The sequence below is a fragment of the Megalobrama amblycephala genome, linkage group LG24 (genome assembly GCF_018812025.1).
Source record: "Megalobrama amblycephala isolate DHTTF-2021 linkage group LG24, ASM1881202v1, whole genome shotgun sequence".
Taxonomy (NCBI): domain Eukaryota; kingdom Metazoa; phylum Chordata; class Actinopteri; order Cypriniformes; family Xenocyprididae; genus Megalobrama; species Megalobrama amblycephala.
In genome coordinates this window covers 8,496,338-8,511,401 of record NC_063067.1, presented here as the reverse complement: position 1 = coordinate 8,511,401, position 15,064 = coordinate 8,496,338, and the positions used below count along the sequence as shown (strand labels likewise).

Genomic DNA, 15,064 nt, shown 5'->3' with positions numbered 1-15,064 from the left:
TCTTTCTTTCCAGTAAGTAGCTCAGTCATTAAAAAGTTTTAATTGAGTCAAATGATATCAACATTGGATCAAGTTCAGAAATATGTAGAAAATGCACAGAAACCACTGTCTTAAAGGAATAGTTCACCCTAAAATCTTGTCATCATTTAATTCCCCTCAAGTTGTTCCAAACCTGTATGAATTTCTTTGTTCTGCTGAACACAAAGGAAGATATTTGGAAGAATGTTTGTAACCAGGCAAATCTCGCCCCCCATTGACTACCATGGTAGGAAAAAAATAGTATGGTAGTCAAGATCTGCTTAATTGAAAATATTCTTCCAAATATCTTCCTTTGTGTTCAGCAGAACAAAGACATTTATACAGGTTTGGAACAACTTGAGGGGGAGTAAATGATGACAGAATTTTCATTTTTGGGTGAACTATCCCTTTGAAAACAAGCACATTTGCATCACATTTACAGTTTGGGAGACAAAATATATGCATTGAATGTACTGTAAGTCACTTTGGATAAAAGTGTCTGTCTGTGTTCTCTGGGTCTAGGAATCAGAAGCACTTTGGCGTTGCTGATTAAATCAGATTAAAATCAGTTTCTGGCAACATGAGGTGACTTTATGATCATTTTAGTTGTTTTGAACATGCATAAAATGTATTTTAGTAAAATGAAAAGGCAAGTGTTAATCATAGGAAAGTGAATAAAAATAACAAGATGATAAAAGGTCTAATAGTTATGATATTGTTTGCGTTTAAACTATCACTATAAACATTTGAAGTACTGCACAGGACAGGAGGAATTTCCGCTTATATGACCAATAAAGAATTTTACTAGGGCTCTGCAGTGATTAAAAAACCATCTCAAATAATCAACAATGTATAACTGTGCTCTCTCAACCCCAGAGATCTGGCCCCAGCTGGAAGAATAAATGGAATTCTACGGGCAGCAATGCACTGAATGACGGAGTGCAATATATCCCTTCCCTCTGTACATTTGCATGGTACACTTATCCATCTTCATGTCAGCTGTGGGGTTACCCAGGGTTCACGCGCTAGCTTGTTTCTCTCCTCTCCGCTCAATAAATAAATCTCTGCTGCTCTCTGTTTACGGGCTGAATATAAATTTGTTTGCAGTCGATCGCGGGCCTGTGTGAAGGCATTAGAAATTGTATTTCTGTAATGGGTTTCAGCATGAGGAGGTGGGGTTGTGGGGGTTGGGGGGGGGTGAGGCAGGAGTTTCAAAAGTGTTTGACTGCAGGGTAGGAAAAAAAACAGGTGTGTGCACTGCTCCACCTCAATAAGATTATACACACTTTTTTATAGTCCAGATAAGATAAATTGGCTCAAGGCTGAATTTACAATGGATTTAAACTGAATTTTAATGTTATTTACTCTCATTTTATAGAGATCAAATATTAAGGGTTTATTCGTTTCTCATCGTGCCATATGTTTGATTATTATAAATCGTGAGGGAAAGCGGTGTTCAACATGCCTCCATGTGTTTTCTACAGACGTTTGACCTCAGTTGAACAGCTCCGGGTAAACAAGTCATCGCAAACGTCCCCCCTCAGATCTAAACAGCTTGCGTCCCATCAGTACGTGTGTTTTGCCAGGACAGATGACAGGAAATCAGTCTCGGCTCATGTTTGTAATAAGGTGAGGGAACATTCATTCTCCTTATTGACTGGAAAGAGACCAAATAATACCAGCTTGCCCCATCCGAGCTGTTTCCGGTCGCATCCTGTCATCTACTGTTATAATATTCAAAGCGAATGGCATGCACCAGCCAAGCCTCTCTCTGTGAAGTAATTGCATGCATGTTCACCTCTCTGTGACTTTACAACTGGAGGCTGGTGAAAATGCCAGTGTGGTACAGGTTAGGTTTCATTATGATACTCTTCTCCGAGGGGAAGCTCGCTCTGATAACCTGATCTCTCTTTGGTCATCCTCCCACCAAGCTGTGGGATCTTGGCCATGATGTGGAGGTCATATCATTGGCTGATTTTGACCTCTGACCCCTGTGACAGAGCTCTGGAATGATGATTCGTGGCCCGGGTTTAACCCTAGAGGACTGTCGGGCCTAATTATTTCTCATCTTTGAGCCCTGAAAATGCCAAGAGTGAGATGTTGCTGACAGGTGACTGTCACCACTGGCGTTAAGGTCATTTCTGCTAATGTAGAGCGGGCCTGTCTCAGATGATTGGTTAAGGGCTGGTAATCTATGCACTTGCGTACACCTCTTACTTTATCTCTGGGGAACACACCAGAGAGGAAGCCAAATGAAAAGCACTCTGACCTAGAAAGTAGGCTTGTGCGACATTCAGAATTGAATTAGGAATGTATTTTTAATTGAGGTAGCAAAAAAGAAGCAAATTGCAATTCTAAGTTGAAAGTAGGAAGGAAGTAATATTAAAATAAATGAAGATATTCATGTGATTCTAATTGTATGTCTGAATGTTGAATTGACAGTGTTTTGATAGTTTTGGAAAAAGTTGGAAAAGACCATTTTGAAGGTTTATAGGCCTGATGGATGGATGGATGATTGATTTAATAGATAGATAGATTGATTGATTGATTGATTGATTGATTGATTGCATAGATATATTGCTTGATAGATGCATAGATAGACAGACAGACAGATAGATAGATAGATAGATAGATAGATAGACAGACAGATAGATAGATAGATAGATAGATAGATAGATAGATATGCGTAGATTGATGGATAGATGGATGGATGCATAGGATAGATGCATTTTCGATATATTTGGAAAAGGTTTATAGGCCTAATAGATGGACAGATGGATGGATGATTGATTTTATAGATACAAAGATAGATAGATAGATAGATAGATAGATAGATAGATAGATAGATTGCTTGATAGATGCATAGATTGATTGATTGATTGATTGATTGATTGATTGATTGATTGATTGATGGATAGATGCATAGATGCATAGATTGATTGATGCATAGATTGATTGATAGATTCATAGATAGATGCATAGATAGATGGGTAGATAGATTGATTGATTGATTGATTGATGCATAGATATATTGATTGATAGATTCATAGATAGATTGATTGATGCATAGATAGATAGATAGATAGATAGATAGATAGAAAGAGTTTGATAGAGAGACAGATACATCGATAGCATTATAGGGTTAGTTCACCTAAAAAAAAATGAAAATTCTGTCATTAATTACACACCCTCATGTCTTTCCACACCTGTAAGGCCTTCGTTCATCTTATAAACACAAATTAAGATATTATTGATAAAATCCTTTTTTTTTTTATCCCCAATATAAAGCAATGTCATTCAAGATCCAGAAAAGTACTAAAGACATTTAAATAGTTGACATGTCTACAGTGATTCAACTTTAATGTTATGAAGAGAGGAGAATACTTTCTGTGCACAAAAACAAAAAAATAACGACTTTATTCAGCAATTTTTCCTTTTCCCTGTCAGTCTCGCATGCAATTGGCGTAGTGAACACAGTTCAGAGCTTCTGTGTTTACGTCTGAACACCGGCTCAGTATTGGCTGACGCTGTTTTCGTGAGCACCGCGACGTATGCGTGTGATGCTGATGCGGGAGCCGGCCAATACTGAGCCGGCATTCGGACGTAAACAAGGAAGCGCTGAACTGCATTCACTGCACCAACTGCGTACGAGTCTGACCAACGCTATCTCATGATGAATGCGTATTTTACGAGGTGGCTAATTGGTATGAATTCGTACAACCTCACACATTCGAATTCATATGATTTATCTTTATCCCAGTGACGGGTGTTAGGTTTAGGGGTGGGATTAGGGGTAGGTCATTTGTATAAATTCATACGAATTTGTCAACTCAAAATACGTACGATTTATGCAAAAAACATACTAATTCGTACAAGTGACTTTGTCTACCACCTAGTAATATAAGTACAAATTGCTGTGAGATGGGGTTGGTCTGACAGGGTAGAGAAGAAATTGTTGAATAAAGTCGTTATTTTTGTTTTGTTTTTTGTGCACAAAAAGTATTCTCATTGCTTCATACCATTAAGGTTGAACCACTGCAGTCACGGCGACTATTTTAACTACGTCTTTAGTACTTTTCTGGACTAATGAATGAAAACGTGAATGCTTGAATGCAGTTTCATATGGATAACAGCTCCTGCCAAATGCACAAAAATGTAAATTTATACAGACAGAAAAACAAAAAGAAAGGCTGAGAGAGAAATACAAAAGGAGTAAGAGAGAGCAATACAGAAAAATGAGTGATCGAGGGAGACCGACAGGGAAGATGAAGCCATTGATAACATCAACAGCAGTAATTGATTGAGCACACTGCTGACAAGGTGATTGTTTAAACTTGCAGTGGTGCATTTTACTCAAGCGGCAGCAAGATGACTCTGATAACAAAGCACACCAAGCACTTTTATGGAGTTTTTAGACTGGGTCACTTCATGTGTTTTTAGTAATAGCTATCTAATTATGAAAACACCAAGTGCTCTCCAAGATGCATTTGAGACAGATGCGAGAGGTGGAGGCGGTTAGAGACGTGTATAAGATGCAGTCAAGTGTAAATGCTTCTGTTTGCTAATTAATCCCAAAGTCCCGAATGGTTTAGGTTCAGTCCGCATGTGAGCGAGCAATCCGCGGATGAGACACATGGATTGAGCAAATGCAAATCTCAAACATCATTTGCCATAAAAGAGATCCATTAGCATTACCACTAGTGTACTTTATAATGTGCAATCAGATAGCAATCCATTCAATTAAGATGCATGAAGTAAGTAGTTTCACCACAACATTTTCATTAAAGAAAGACTTTTCATATTTTGAATAAAGTATACACTATTGTTCAAATGTTTGGGGACGAAAGAAGTCTCTTATGCTCACCAAAGCTGCATTTATTTGATAAAAAATACAGTAAAAACAGTAATACTGTGAAATTTTATTACAATTTAAAATAAATGTTAAAATATAATTTATTTCTGTGATGCAAAGCTGAACTTTCAGTATCATTACTCCAGTCTTCAGTGTCACATGATCCTTCAGAAATCATTCTAATATTGATTTGTTGAAGAAATTCTTATTATCATCAAAGTTGTGCCATTTAATAATTTTGTGGACACTGTGATCCATTCATTCACAGTAGTGTATATCAAGTAATTAAAAATTATATTAAATAATTATCATTATAATACATTTTCCTAATTTTTTTTTTATAATTTTATTAAGAAAAGCTTCAGGTTTTTTGGACCCACATATGTATTTCAGGGGTACAACAGCTTGTCACTGGGGCTGTACCCTTAAAAGGACATCTTTGTGATATCGCCAACTACTGGCTTGGCAGCAGAATACAGTGTTTTTAATAGATTTCACGGATGCGTGTGAACAAGGATCGTTTTGACAACGTTGTCGTCGGTAGATGTTTCCATTTTAAGTACATTTTTGTCGTTTGGAGTAGCAATACATATCTTAAGGTACTACTATGAACCTTTTAGGGGTAAATAAGATACAAAGATGTCCTTTTAAGGGTACTGCCCCAGTCAGTGACAGCTATTGTACCCCAATTCTAAGAGTGTATCAAGTGTATCAAGAAGCTGAACTCAAACCTAGCACTTTTTCTCTTCAGGTGTTTTTAAAAAATGCATTCCGTCATTGTATTATTCCAAGAGTTTCATGTAGAAGAGAATCTTGCATTACATTCTTTCAATGACAATTTCAGTTTTCTGCTTATTTTATTGTCTTCAAGAATATGGAGTGTCGCCAATTGTAACAAAACTGTTGTTTTTTTGCACAGAAACAAAGTACATAGTGACCAGGTGTGTGTTAATGGGATCCACTGCTGATTCTTACAGTCACACAGAGTTCCCAGCAGGCATGTGCAGAAAGAGCTCTGCCGCGTCTATCTCGTGTATTTCCCTTACTTAGCGTAGTATATGACTGTAAGAATACGAATGCTTCCGGTCTTCACTTCCTACTTGAGCCCAGCAGGCAGCAGCCCAAACAAAGTGACAATAAGCCATCTGTCATACGAGCGTAGACTGTTACACTGTCTCCAGTGCCTCCGGAGCTCCTTACTGGGCGACATTAGCAGGGTTAAACAGTCGGTAGGAAGGAAAACTCGTCACTGCATAGCCATATGCCTCTTCTCCTCAATTGCACAATGAAAGAAAGCTTGTGTGAAATCCTTATGCTTTTGGTGTCCAGACCTGAGAGCTACTTTTCTGAAAATCATCAGGTGTTGATTAGTTTGCGATTTGATTAATCCTAAACATCAGAGCGTATGTTATGGTAATTGATTTGTAGGAGCCCTCATCAAGTTTGTGAGGCTTCTCATCTCTGTGTGACAGTCATCAGCCTTTTTTTCCTCCATTTAATGTCACCAATCACCTTTAGCTAGAGCGTATTTAAAAAGCCATTGATCTTTATAATGCAGTGCTTTAATATGACAGTAACAGTTGTACGTGATGCAGGAAGTCAAATTGTGGAGATTGATGAGGGCTTGCAGGTGAATTATAATCCATCTACCTGAGTGATGCCTGCGCTGTGTTCCATACCAGCAGGCCGACAAATAAATAAAACCCACAAAGGTGACACTAGGAATTGATACTTAACAATCCCTCTGAGCAACAAGCACTAGGAGCGGCTTTGACTGAGAGGAAAACTCCCCCGGAGAGACAAAGAGCGAGAGAGAAATGGCAAAGCTAGGAAGGTTAATGGAAAAGAATGGACTGGATTTGCCAAAGGTCACACATACAGAGTCAGCACCTTGTTTATGATTAGAAGAGGTCTGAGCACAGCTTGTGTTTGAGCCGCTTAATAAAACGCTTTAAATGACTATTGATTCATGCTTCGGAAGAGAACTATGAATCTACTATGTGGTGATTACCTGTATAAGCATGAGGTCCAGCGTTTTTAAATCCTTAATGAGAGTCTGTACGGTAAAGTGTGGTCACAGAGGTTGATCTTCTCCTTTTTAATTGGTTAGAGGGCCTATATTTCATTATAATAAATAATGTTGTATCTTCTAATTTCTAAAATTGTAGTCGGCCATGAGATGTTTGAAGACAAATTGTGAATTTTAATGGCCAGTGGACCATCTCTTATGCAAATTGACTGTAGAATTAATTGATTCGATCCAATTTCCAGATCCTTAACTAGATTGTGGGATTACTAACTAAATCTGGAATGTGATGTATGTGTGGTGTCCGTGCGGTACAGGGCCTTAACTGGCCCTTCTGATGATTTTTCAAAAATTCCCAGGATGAACTTATTTGGAGCGCACGCCGTAATCTCATTCCCCGTGCTGTATCGGGATGTGAATATGATGAGCGACTGCTGGGAGTCTGTTAGTGCACTCAGTCTAGGTTAGTGCTTTGGATCAATGCGTGACCCTATTGGGAAAAAAAAAATGGGGAATTTGGTAAAGAACTGACCTTTAGATGAAAAGAAATGGACTGAGATACGAAAAAAAAAAAAAAAGCAATATTCTGGTAAAATTGCAAGGTGTATGAGTGTAATTAGCTGATATCAATAATGAGGTTGCATAGTTGTAATGATGATTTCCTCATGGGGATATTGATGCTGATAGGTTGCTCTAACTGTGGAGAACGTGTGGCATGGTGTGCTTTTGTTTAAATGTGCATGTGTTTGTACACTTCAGTATTCATATTGGTGCCATATCAATTGGTTATGAGCCAAAATTGTAGATTTTCTGATTTCAGAATCAGAATTTGTTCATATAGAGACAGAGCAACACGCGTCATAATCTGAAAACAATCCAGCAGTCCCAATTGACTTTATATAGTGTGAGGCTGCCTCTTTGTCATTTCTGGCTTATAAGAAAAAATAGAACAATGTCTAAAAGCTGCTATGTGACATGGTGTACAACAAACAAGCTAAAAACCCAGACCTTAGTTTTTATAAGCTATCGACCCCCAAAAAAAACAATGTTTAAGGACACAAAAATGGATATAGGCAGTGAGACAGAGCACAACGGCTCATATTACAATAAGAAATACATTGGAGGGGAACGTATTCGGCGACAGCTGAAATAATTCTTTGACGGTTAAAAATAATGAATTTTTTTTCTTTGTTTGTTTAGCATAACCTGTCGCCGATTACGTTCCCCTCCAATGTATTTCTTACAGTAATGTGACCTGTTCTGCTCTGTCTCACTGCCTGTATCCTCTTTTGTGTCCTTAAACATTTGTTTTTTGGGGTCGACAGCTTATGAAAACTTAGTTCTGGGTTTTTTAGCTTGTTTGCTGTACACCATGTCACATAGCAGCTTTTAGACATTGTTCTGTTTTTTGTCACAAACGACAAGAAGGCAGCCTCACACAATACTAAGTCAATGGAGACGGTTGGATTGTGTGGGCGTGGCCTAAATGCGCTCTGTCTCTATTGGATATGTATCAGCTGATATTAGATATTTTAAATGTGCATACTTGTTTTTTGTGCATGCTTGTTTTTACATTTAGATTACTTTTGCCACCCTCATATGTAATTTTAAAGGAATAAATGAAAATTACCCCAAGCTTTACTCACCCTCAAGCCATCCTAGGTGTATATGACTTTCTTCCTTCTGATGAACACAATCGGAGTTACCTTAATAAATATCCTGACGCGTCCAAGGTTTATAATGGCAGTGAATGGGATCAATGAGTATGAAGCTCAAGAAAGTGCATCCATCCATCATAAACGTACTCCACACGGCTCTGGGGGGTTAATAAAGGCCTTCTGAAGTGAAGCGATGCATTTGTGTAAGAAAAATATCCATATTTAACAAGTTATGAAGTAAAATATCTAGCTTCCGCCAGACCGCCTTCCGTATTCAACTTAAAGAAAAAAGAAAGTGTAACACCTCTTGCAGTTCAAAACTTTTACGTCCTACGCCTGTTCAACTTACAAGAAAGCTTAACTGACGCGACATCAGTTACGCTTACTTCCTAAGTAGAATATGGAAGGTGGTCTGCCGGAAGCTAGATATTTTACTGTATAACTATGATACATAATATGGATATTTTTCTTAAAAAACGAATAGCTTTGCTTCAGAAGGCCTTTATTAACCCCCCGGAGCCATGTGGAGTACGTTTTGCTTTGGATGGATGCACTTTCTTGAGCTTCATACTTACCAGTTCACTGCCATTATAAAACTTGGATGCATCTCCGATTGTGTTCATCAGAAAGAAGAAAGTCAAATACACCTGGGATGGCTTGAGGGTGAGTAAAGCTTGGGGTAGTTTTCATTTGAAAGTGAACTAATCCTTTAATAGCACTAACAATTTAAAAACAGTGTCAAATGTAATCTTTATAAGATCTCAAAATAAATTTCTTTTTCAAAATGTTCCAGCTATAATTTTGTGATTCCTAAAATCACTTCTAGGATTTTTTTTAAAAATGCAAAATAGTATAATTTCCCCCCCAATGTTCCCCAAATACATTTTATAGAATTTTACTATCAGCCATTTATCAGTTGTTGTCTATAACATTAAAATAATTATTGGTATCGGCAGAACTTTAATATCATGCAGTAAGCAGTATCACTGTAAGAAACTGGTGACATGATCTCATAGCTTTATTTTTTTTTCTCTCCACATGTTGTATAGCAATGCATCAGCAATGGATATCTGTCATTGTTAGCCCATATATATCATGTCGAAGAGGAACTTGAATTATATCAAAGACAGCTTTGGATCAATTCACTCATGTGGAGAGTTTGCGCTGTGCACCCTGTGTGGTTTTAAATGCTTAAAAATAGGTCTTTTTATTGTGTGAGTGGCCAGAGCAAGCTCTCTCATCCTCTGTGATCTTTGCCAGGGGTCGTGTAATGCTCCTTAATGTGCTCGTAAATCATGGCTGGTCAGCCCATGCACACAAGAATGTAAAGAATCCAACGCAGCCTCCATCTATCTCTCTCTCTTCTTCTCTCTTCAAGTCAGTCCAGTAAATCTTTTTTTCTCCTGAACACTCAAAGAGGAATTTCTCTGCAGCTGATTTTCTGCAAATTAATTACATACTGAGCTCAATGATGGATTTAGGAGTGTAGTAGACCCGTTGTGCTGTTCTCTTTACCATGAACTAAAGCTCATACAGTGCAATGTCTAAATTAGATCTTGATCTTTCTTTGTTTACAGGCAGATTTCCCATCTGCTGCTATATCACACAAACACTGCAGGATGTTTTTTTTTTTTTAAATGGGGCTGATGTTTAATGGTCAGTCTAATCTAATAAATGGTGAGCCTCTCATGCCTCTTTGAATTTCAGTTACTGAATTTCTCTCTTGTTGTATTAATATAATATTAAAGGGTTAGTTCACCCAAAAATGAAAATTCTGTCATCATTTACTCACTTTCATGTCGTTCCAAACCTGTAAGACCTTCGTTCATCCTTGGAACACAAATGAAGATCTTTTTAACCAACTCTGAAAGATTTCTGTTCCTCCATTGACAGCTACACAACTACCATTTTCAGGCTCCAGAAATGTAGTAAAGACATAATTTAAAGGGTTAGTTCACCCAAAAATGAAAATTATGTCATTAATTACACATGTAAGACCTTCGTTCATCTTCAGAACACAAATTAAGATATTTTTGATAAAATCCAGGCTCAGTGAGGCCTGCAGTGCCAGCAAGATAATTAACACTTTCAGGTGCCCAGAAAGCTACTAAAGACATATTTAAAACAGTTCATGTGACTACAGTGGTTTAACCTTAATGTTATGAAGCGACGAGAATAATTCTGTTCATCAAAAAATCAAAATAACGACTTTATTCAACAATATCTAGTGATGGGCAATTTCAAACCACTGCTTCATGAAGCTTCAAAGCTTTACGAATCTTTTGTTTCAAATTAGTGGTTCGGAGCGTGTATCAAACTGCCAAAGTAACCCCCCCCCCCCAGTGGAGAACCATTGAAATTTTGAAACACTTATGACATAACGAAGCCTCATTTACTGAAATCACATGACTTTGGCAGTTTGATTCATGCTCTGAACCACTGATTCGAAACAAAATATTTGTAAAGCTTCGAAGCTTCATGAAGCAGTGTTCTGAAATCGCCCATCACTAGATATTGTTGAATAAAGCCGTTATTTTATTTTATTTTTTTGGCGCACAAAAAGTATTCTCGTCGCTTCATAACATTAAGGTTGAACCACTGTAGTAACACGAACTGTTTTAAATACATCTTTAGTAGCTTTCTGGGCACTGAAAGAGTTAATTATCTTGCTGTCAATGGAGGCCTCACTGAGCCATCAGATTTTATGAAAAATTTCTTAATTTGTGTCCTGAAGATGAACGAAGGTCTTACGGGTGTGGAACAACATGAGGGTGAGTAATTAATGACAGATTTTTCATTTTTGGGTGAACTAACCCTTTAAGTAATCCACGTGACTCCAGTGATTTAACCTAAGTTTTATGAGTGCATTGTTTGTGCAAAAAACATAATTTACCACTTTTACAAAATATGAATCTCCAACGTGTGTTCACAAGAGCACCACGACGCATGCGTGTTGTGTTGACGAGAGCTGACGTTATTGTGTGAATGCGTGTTGGAGATTAATATTTTGTAAATAAAGTGGTAAATTGTTTTTTACCACTTTACCAGTTTTTTTGCACAAACAAAGCACTAAACATGGATTCACATGGATTTATTTTAATGTCTTTGATACCTTTCTTGGGCTAGAAAATGGTAGTTGCATAGACTGTCAATGCAGGGACAGAAAGCTCTCAGATTTCATTAAAAAGATCTTCATTTGTGTTCCGATATTTGCGTTGGAACGACATGAGAGTGAGTAATAAATGACAGAATTTTCATTTTTGGGTGAACTAACCCTTTAATATTAATTAATCAGCTTGTAATTTCAAAGAAAATCCAAAGATCTTGATAAGATGTTTCATGCAAGGCCATATCCAACATTAATATTAATATTAAGAGCATTTGCAGAAAGATACTCCAAGAGCATATTTTAAAAATGTAATATAGCCTATTTATTACAAATACAAATGAAATATATTTTTTATTATTTTTATTTGATAAAAATGTTTATAGAATAATACATGTAGCTACTAGGTATATAATCATTTATTAAAAACATTTAAACTGATATTCTCTGTCTGTTTAGAAGTTTTATATTCTGTGTGAAGTTTTATATTCTAGGCAAGTAGGCTCGGTTAGATGCTGTTTAAATACAGCAAAGCACTCAGCATTCCGTTTAGTTGCACTGAAGGGGCCACCGGGAGGCCAGCTCCTATTTTGCATATGGAACAGTGCCGCGTGGTGATGAATGGTAAGTTCAGCAGTACAGCACAGACGGTGTTCCATTCTCTCGCGGCCACTCGTATAAAGATATGTTCGCATACTTATCTGCAAATTACTGTATCAGATTATTTATTTAGATCTGTGATTTAGCCTCAACAATTCATTACAGAGTCATTTGTACCTTTAATCAGAATGAATGGAATAAAGGGCTATATTTCCATCCTCTTGATTACGAATGCTGCATTGTAATCTATAAACGGAAACAAGGTTGAGAATATAGTTAAATCTATGATTAATTGTGCAATGTTGCTGATAGTCCCGAAACCCTCCTGGAAGGGGGTTGAGAGCCACTCAAGGTTACTAAGTTAGGCTACTAATTATATTGGGTCTAGATTGATTTACGCAGAATGACTGAGGTTGGCCAAACTGAAATTGCTCAATTAGTTCAAATTTCAGCTGAAGTTAATATTTTTGAAAAGGTAGATTTTGCTGTTCCGTGCTTAGCTTATAAAATGACACACGGCGACGTCCTAATTAAACATAATTAATCAAAATGAGTTATCACCCACTCTGCCAGGGGCGGTGCCCACAAGCCTTGGCTTCCTCACCGGTAACGTTGCTATAGTCCAATTTTGCTCAAATGTAATAATAGACTGTTTTTAGGAAAGGAGAAAACCAAATCTGTTTTCTCTGGTTGTACTTCAGCTCTGAAGAAGAGTGTTGGAAGAGAAGTGCACTGCCTGTCATTAGGCCCAGCGGGTTGAGCGCTTGTGAAGCTGCTTGAGAGAGAGAAAGAGAGAGAGAGAGAGAGAGAGAGAGCGACTTGTCTAAATGATTAATGTTGCGAGGTTGGTAGGCGGAGGCGGAGGAAGGCATATATGTAAGGTTATGTATTAAGAATACAAAGTACAGTATTGCCTAATTCAAAAAGTATCAAAGTAAAATTCACAGAAGCACTTTTAAGCTAAATTAAGATTCACTCTCAGTTGTTCTCAAATGTTTCTACCAAACTAACAAAGAAAAAAAAACATCTGAAATACAACAGAATGACCACATTATTGTCATTTACGTCCATGCAATACAGTCACCTTTATTGACTATCCAGAGGGATTTAATTAGTTTGAAGCAACCACTTTTCAGTTTCAAAACACATGCTTTTAGTCTGATATGGCCAAGTTACAATAAAGGTGGTAAGAACTAGAAATGTATATGCATTTTACATTGCAGCTCTGTCATGACCACACTTTCGTCTATGTGAATAGGTAAAAACAAATTAAAGCAAGGATTCTGACATTGTGACACAGTAGATACGTCCTCTTTTGTTGCTTTATTCATTTGTCAGTCAAAACACCATAAATTCAGATTTAAATGACCAGTACTTTCAGTATAAAACAGAAAAACTCAGCGTAATGCATTATTACTTGGAGAACAAATCAGCAAGATTCAACATGGCCATTGTCAACAACATTCTGAGTTAAAAGATTCAGCATATGCCTTGGGAAAAATAGCATATTGTTTTGAGAGAAATAAAAATACTGTATGTTGCACACTTAAAAAAAGTTGAGCTGATGTTAATGACAATTTAAAGTCTTAAATTTCTGTGTCCAAGAGATAAAACCTGTACAAGTGGGCTTGCATCCGTGTGCAATAAATCTTGGCGCTTTGCAAAGATATTACTACAGCAGTTTATGCACAATGAAGACTAACTCCGATTTGCCATGTACTAGCTGATAACATGTAATCTGGATCAAAGCAAACTTGGTTATTGAACTCATCCAAGTTAACTTTTCATATATATCATCATCTAGGGGCAATAAATCTTCAATTTCCTTATATATAAATCATGTCAGAGAGAGTAACAATGGGAAAATGGCTGATGAGCAACAGAATAGCTACATATTTTGTGGAGAATTTGTATTTCACTTATCAATGATGTTGAAAGAAGTCACTGTCCTTATGTGAATCATTCTTTAGTGCTGGATTCTGAAAGCAGAAAGCAGTCCCTGATTGTTGAATTTCCTGTAGTTTCACCAGTGGCTCTGTGCACAGTTCATCACAGACACTGATGGTCTCTCATAGTGGTACTGGAATGTTAATGGCATTGAAGTATCTGCTGCACTGCCACTAATCACAAAGGGCTGGTTACCTGTTTCCAGGCAGGAGTAAGAGGACTTTGCCATTGACTTTTCCTTATGATCTTTCTTATACTTCATGCGGCGGTTTTGGAACCAGATCTTAATCTGGCGGTCAGTGAGCTTCAGCAGCGCAGCCATTTCAAGTCTCCGTGGGCGGCACAGGTAAGCGCTGAAGTGAAACTCCTTCTCCAGCTCGAGCAGCTGGGCGGAGGTGAATGCTGCACGTGCCCGTTTACTGTTAGAACAGCCGCTATCCCGTACTCCTGCATCACCACTGCTGTGCCTGGAATCACCTGGAAAACATCACATAGATGCGTTCAAGTCCACAAGATTTGTCAAACATGGACTGATTCTCAAGTTTAGACAGTGAACAGAACCCCTGTCCCAAATTATTAATTGTGTTGAATAGCATAATCTCTCTGAAGCTTATGAAAATGTAGCATGACACCCTTGAATATGCGGCTGCAAGTTTAAGCCCCCAGTGATAAATCGGTGTACTTATAATTCAGATCACTGTCTTTGGGCAGACCACTGTTGGTTGACTAATCACTAAGTTAATTATCCATTCCAAATGATTTCTACTGTTAGATTCCTAAAGATTTGTGTGTGTGGATTTTTTTCATCCATTGTCCTTCTCATCAAAAAAGTTTTTTCAAGTAGTGACAACAATGCC

The 15,064-nt window shown here is 37.6% G+C and overlaps 1 long non-coding RNA gene across 1 annotated transcript in view; it reads left to right on the top strand.

Annotated features, from left to right (window-relative positions):
- The first annotated feature begins 530 nt into the window (after positions 1–530).
- LOC125260563 overlaps positions 531–15,064 on the top strand; it is a 50,653-nt gene continuing 36,119 nt past the window's right edge. The window contains exons 1-3 of the long non-coding RNA XR_007183070.1: positions 531–603; positions 895–992; positions 1,503–1,647. This is a non-coding gene — a long non-coding RNA (uncharacterized LOC125260563). The remainder of the gene's footprint in view (positions 604–894; positions 993–1,502; positions 1,648–15,064) is intronic.